General features: G+C 44.6%; 1 pseudogene; it reads right to left on the reverse strand.

Moving 5' to 3' along the window:
• Nucleotides 1–3,563: 3,563 nt before the first annotated feature.
• LOC110596837 lies at nt 3,564–3,767 on the reverse strand (annotated as a pseudogene).
• Between the last annotated feature and the right edge of the window lie 1,906 nt (nt 3,768–5,673).

Here is a 5,673-nt window from a genome sequence, read left to right on the forward strand (position 1 = left end):
AGTCCCTCCTATTCTGTGAACTTCAAGGGAAACCTTAAGGCTAGAGTCTGGGCACAGCATTTTCAGTGAGAGACCCTCAGTGGTGACAATCCCTCTTCCAAGTTTGGTATGACCCAGGCTGGCAATGTGGAGTTCATACCCTGGTGATAGCATCAGCCTGCATTGTGCTTTGATTTAGATCTGGTAGAAATATCATATTGACCATAATTCTAACAACTATTGGGAAGGAAAATAATTTGTAATTTAAAAAACTGCTCTCAGCTGGGCTCAGTGGCTCAGCCTGTAATCCCGCGCCTTGGGAGACTGAGGTGAGTGGATTGCCTGAGCCCGCGGGTTCGAGACCCGCCCGGGCAACTTGGCGAGACCTCATCTCTACAATAAATCAAAAAATTAGCCGGGCATGGTAGTGCGCGCCTGTAGTTCCAGCTACTTGGAAGGGGCTGAGGCGGAAGGATCGCTGGAGCCCAGTAGGTTGAGGCTGCGGTGGCCGGGAGCGTGCCACTGTACTCCAGTCTGGGCGACAGAGTGGGACTCCAACTCAAAAAAAAAACAAAAAACAAAAAAACCTGCTCTCTCACCCTAAACACAGAGCAGATTTTTGGGAGTAAATTTTAGAAACAAGTCATGTACATGTGCAGCTCTGATTTTTGTTTAAGACTTCCAAGTAAAATTAAATCTGTTTGCTATTGGTATTCTAGGCATGGTGGCTAAGGGAGATATTTCAAAGAAAGGCCTCTACTTTTTTGACATCTCTCTTTCTCTGTTGATAGAGCCATATCAAGTTGTAGTAGAGCTTTCTTGACTTAGGAAGCTCCAATACTCGTTTATAACATTTACACAAGAAACAAGATCTCTTCAAGATTAGACTGTCACAGTGGAAGAGGAGGAATTTTGCAGAGTGATGGTTTCCCAAGTGTTGTGAGCACACAAGTGTGAGCATGTACGTATGTGTAGCTGTTGTCTTAAGGGAATATGAATGATGAGTCAAACTACCAAAAGCAGCATCAGATGTGCCACAAAGAAATGAACCCTGTGCCATTTTGGAGGAGGTATGATTTAAATTAAAGCCAAGGAAGTCTCTCTCGGGCATCTGCTCAGTGCCAGGCATTGTGCTGGGTCCAGGGAATGGCACAAGCTGGCTCTTGTGGATCTTACAGTCCCCGAGGGCACAGATCTAAACAAGCCATTCCCAGGATGGTAAGTATGTGACTGGAAAATGTGAGGCGTTGTGGGGACTTTGGTGGCCCTAACATTTCCTGGGAGAGGTAACAGAAAATGGAAGCATACCTGAAGGGTACCCAGGTAAAGAGCGAGCCATGTGAAAGGAATAGTGTATGTGAAGGCCCTGAGGCCAGAGAGATGTGATGTACTGGAAGAAGGGACTCAATGTGGCTGGCTCGTGGAATGTGACAGGGGACTGGGGGCCTCTGGGCCTTGGCAGTGATGAGCTGTGATTCTTGTCCAAGGGTCCCAGTGGGCAACTAAAGCATTTTAAGTAGAGGAGCGATGTGATCAAATCTGCATTTCGAGAAAAGACCTCTGGCTAGAGTGGGAGAAAGATTTGGAGAGAGGCCAAACTTAGAGCTGAGAGACCAGCTGGGGGTATTGTAGCCATCTAGGAGAAAGAAGATGGAAGTAATAAACACCTGTTCAGAATAAGTGGGCAGATAGCTTGGACATCAACGGAGAGAGGTAGGAATAATGAAAAATATTCAGGTGGTAGTATTGAGATTGGATCTGGCTGGGTACTGAAGGAATCTATCCATCTATCCATCCATCCATCCATCCATCCATCCATCCATCCATCCATCCATCCATCCATCCATCCAATGTCTATTGAACCCCTCTGTATTTCTGGACTATTAAATAGACATAGTGGTCCCTGCCCTGAGGGCGCTCACCTTCTGTGGGAGAGACAGATTGTGAACAGATAAATATATGACATGACATTAGCTGATGATGTGTGCTATGAGGAAAAATAAAGGAGGGTGAAGCAGTGGAGAGTAAGAGGGTAAAATTTTATTTTATTTTTTTGAGTCAAGAGTCTCACTCTGTGTTCCAGGCTGGAGTGCAATGGTGTCATCATGGCTCACTACAACCTCAAACTCCTGGGCTCGGGAGAGCCTCGTTCCTCAACTTCCCAACTAGCTGGGACTACAGGTGTGTGTTACCACGCCTGGCTAATTTTCTTTTTTTAAAGACAAGTTCTTGCTATATTGCCCAGGCTGGTCTCAAATCCCTGGCCTCAAGCAATCCTCTTGCCTTGGCCTCCCAAAATGCTAGTATTACAGGTGTGAGTCACCATGCCTGGCCAAGAAGGTGAAATTTCTTCACAGGGAAGGCTTTTTTGAGAGACTAACATTTGATACAGACATGAATGTTGAGAGAGCAAGCCCTGCAGCCTTCTTGAGGAAAGTCATGGCAGGCAGAAGGGACAGCATGTGCAAAGGCCCAGGGGCAAGAGGAGTTTAGTTTGTGTGAGGAGCAGCTGGCAGGCCAGTGGAGAAGTGTGGTGATGAAACTGTTGTGTGTGTGCATCAGGCTAGTCAGTCCTGTTACCGAGAGTCATGTCTCGAAAGATAGGTTTTCTTCATTTTCCTGTGCTTGCAAAAAGAGGGACCTGCTGGACTTCCTTTGGTACCTGGACAGCTGGCAGTCTCAGGAGATGGGCTCCCACTCACTCAGAGGTGGTTAAGCCAAGGTAAGATAAGCACCTGGCTGATGGTGTCTGTGTTTGTTAGAGTTGTGTGTTTTTGCATTCCACCAAAATTCACACAGGCAAAATTCATATGTAGTTGAGCACAGAATGGAATGTACTTTAAGAATAGTCACTTATGTTAACTGGATCACTTGCATGTGTTCATGTTTCCTTTTTAAAATTTATTTATAGGAAAGCTGTTGATTAATAACGTATTTTATTTTTTAAAGTTGAGGAGTTTATTAGAGAAATAAAGGCATAGACACTCCCAGTAACAGAAGGAAAACCCTCAAAATGTCCCCTCCAACCAAGTGGGGGCTTGGCCTTGACTTCCCCCAAATGATGAAAAATTGATGGGTTATCAACAACATCCTCTGGTAACCACACTGCCAGGGCATGAGTGTCTTGGTCAGGACTGCCCCTATCTTTCACCAAAAGTGGGGAGCAAAAAGACTGTTTATAGAATCAGCGCGGAGGCAATGAGAACTTTAAGAAGGTCTAAGGGAGAAAGAGAGAGAGGTGAGGAGTGCTTTCGCAAGCAGTCCCAGGCATTTGACTCTGAACACCTGGAATACATTGACAAATAGTTCTATAAAGTGTTACCGAAAAGGTAAAATTCCTACTGCTGTTTCCAAGAGTGCCCCTGGACTTCTCCCCACCATGCCACAACACACCCCCTGATGTACATGGCAGAGCCCAAAGGCCACACTTTTGAAAAAATAAAAACAAGAATAAGCCCTGTGGCTCTTGAAGGAGAGAGGAAGTTGCTGAAGGCTGCTGGGGACTTTCCCACATGGCCTGTGTTCCGTAAAGCAACTTCCCAGGAGTAGCATGGCACAGTTCTCGGTGAGCATCTCACCTTTTGTCACCGTGCTTCAGTGTATTCTATTTTCCGTTCAAGGGCTATCAATTTCTCGTTTAGTGTTGCGAGTCTTGAGTGACAAAACATATTGAACAAGTTGAGAAAGTCTGGAATTCTCTGGATGCCGGTGGTGATGACCTCCATGTTCTCCCGGTTCGCCCAGTCCTGGTGGATATCCCACTGCACTGGATCCTCTTGTCCCACCATGGTGACCGCCCAAGAAATATCACTTCTTTTATTAATGTTGATTAATGTTATCCAGTTGTCCTATTTGTTCTAATAGTTTTTCAGATATTATGTTATTATATTTCTATAGGGAGGGATTTTTTCAGGTATCTCATCATATTACCTGCAAATTCATACAAGTTTGTGTCCTCTTCCTGTCTAAGCGGTAAAACTTTTTTCTTTTGTCTAATTGGATTGGCAAATGCTTCCTGAGTAATGTTAACCAGTGGTGGTATCTAGGGTCATTCTGGCCTGTGCTGACTTCACTGGGGGTGCCCTGATGATTCCCCGGGATGTGTGATGTTAGCTTTGGTCTAAGCTATATATCTCTCAAGGAAGTTTCTCTCTGTTCCTGTTTTGTTAAGATTGATTGATTGATTTTTTTGAGGCAGGGTCTCATGCAACCTCCTAGGCGGGAATGCAGTGGCACAATTGCAGCTCACTCCAGCCTCAAGTTCATGGACTTAAGCAATTCTGCATCAGCCTCCCAAGTAGCTGGGACTACAGGTGCACGCCACCATGCCTGGCTAAATTTTATAAAATTTTTTGAAGAGATGGGTCTTGCTATGTAGCCCAGGCTGGTCTCGGACTCCTGACCTCAAGTGATCCTCCTGCCTCGGCCTCCCAAAATGCTGCAATTATAGGAGTGAGTCACTGCACCTGGCTTGTTAAGATATTTTTTAAAAGTCAGGAATAAATGTTGACATTTAACAAGATTGGTGATATGTTTTGCTTGTTTCTTTTCTTTCTTTCTTTTTTTTTTTTTTTTTTGAGACAGGGTCTCACTCTGTGGTTCAGGCCTAAGTGCGGTGGCATGGTCACAGTTTACTGAGACGGACTCGACCTCCTGGACTCAGACAATCCTTCCACCTCAGCTTCCTGAGTAGCTGATATGACAGATACATGCCACCACACTTTGCTTATTTTTTGGTTTTTTGTAGACATGAGGTTTCACTATGTTTCTTAGGCTGGTCTTGAACTTCTGCACTCAAGTGATCCTCTTGCCTTGTCCTCCCAAAGGGCTGGGATTACAGGTATGAGCCATTGCACCCGTACTGTTTTTTCTTTTGAACCTGCTAATGAGATGAATTATTGATAGATTATCTAATATTGACCCATCCTCTCATTCCTGGGTGAGCCACAATTGATAATAATTTGTATTTTTAAAATAAAAAAATACTGTAAACTACTTTCCATCATTTAAATTAATACTCCACAAAGATGCAGTTGGTTTATCCTGTGTCTTAGAATAATCACGACAGAGTACCTTTCCTTCAGGCTGAGAAGTTGAAGCTAGAGGATGAACAAATCATTTATCCATTAGACCAATGTACATTTATTGAATGTTTAGTGTGTGCAACATGCTGCTGGATGGACAGCCTCCAGTGCACTTGTAACTTGGAGATCTTGGGATTCTATGCAATGGCTGCATTAGTTAGGATTTCTTGTTGTTGCTGCAAGTGACAGAAACATAATTCAGTCAGGATTAAGCAGCATATGGAATGTAATGGCTCATATGAATAGAAAATCCAATAGCTTTAGGCAAGGCTGGATCAAGGGGCTCAGAGTTATATCTTGGTCTCGCTCTGTCTTTCTCCTGGCCCTACTGTCTTCTGTATCTTTTGTTTGCATCATTCCCAGGAATGTTTCCTGAAGCAGAAGCTTCAGGCTGACGTTTGACTCCAGCTGTGGAGTGCAAGCTTATCATTCCTGCTTGTTCCAACAGAACTTCCGAGTGAACTCAGATTTGTTCAGCTTGGGCCTCATGCTCTCTCCTGGAATTCTGGAATACAGGGGTAGAGGATGAAGGTCAGCCTCAATGGAACATGTGGACAGAGAGTGGAGCAGGGTTGGTCCCTGGGAAGACCAGGTGCTGTTACCTACACAC

This window comes from Carlito syrichta, unplaced genomic scaffold (assembly GCF_000164805.1).
Source record: "Carlito syrichta isolate Samal-C Ts95f unplaced genomic scaffold, Tarsius_syrichta-2.0.1 Scaffold314704, whole genome shotgun sequence".
NCBI classification, from domain to species: Eukaryota; Metazoa; Chordata; class Mammalia; order Primates; family Tarsiidae; genus Carlito; species Carlito syrichta.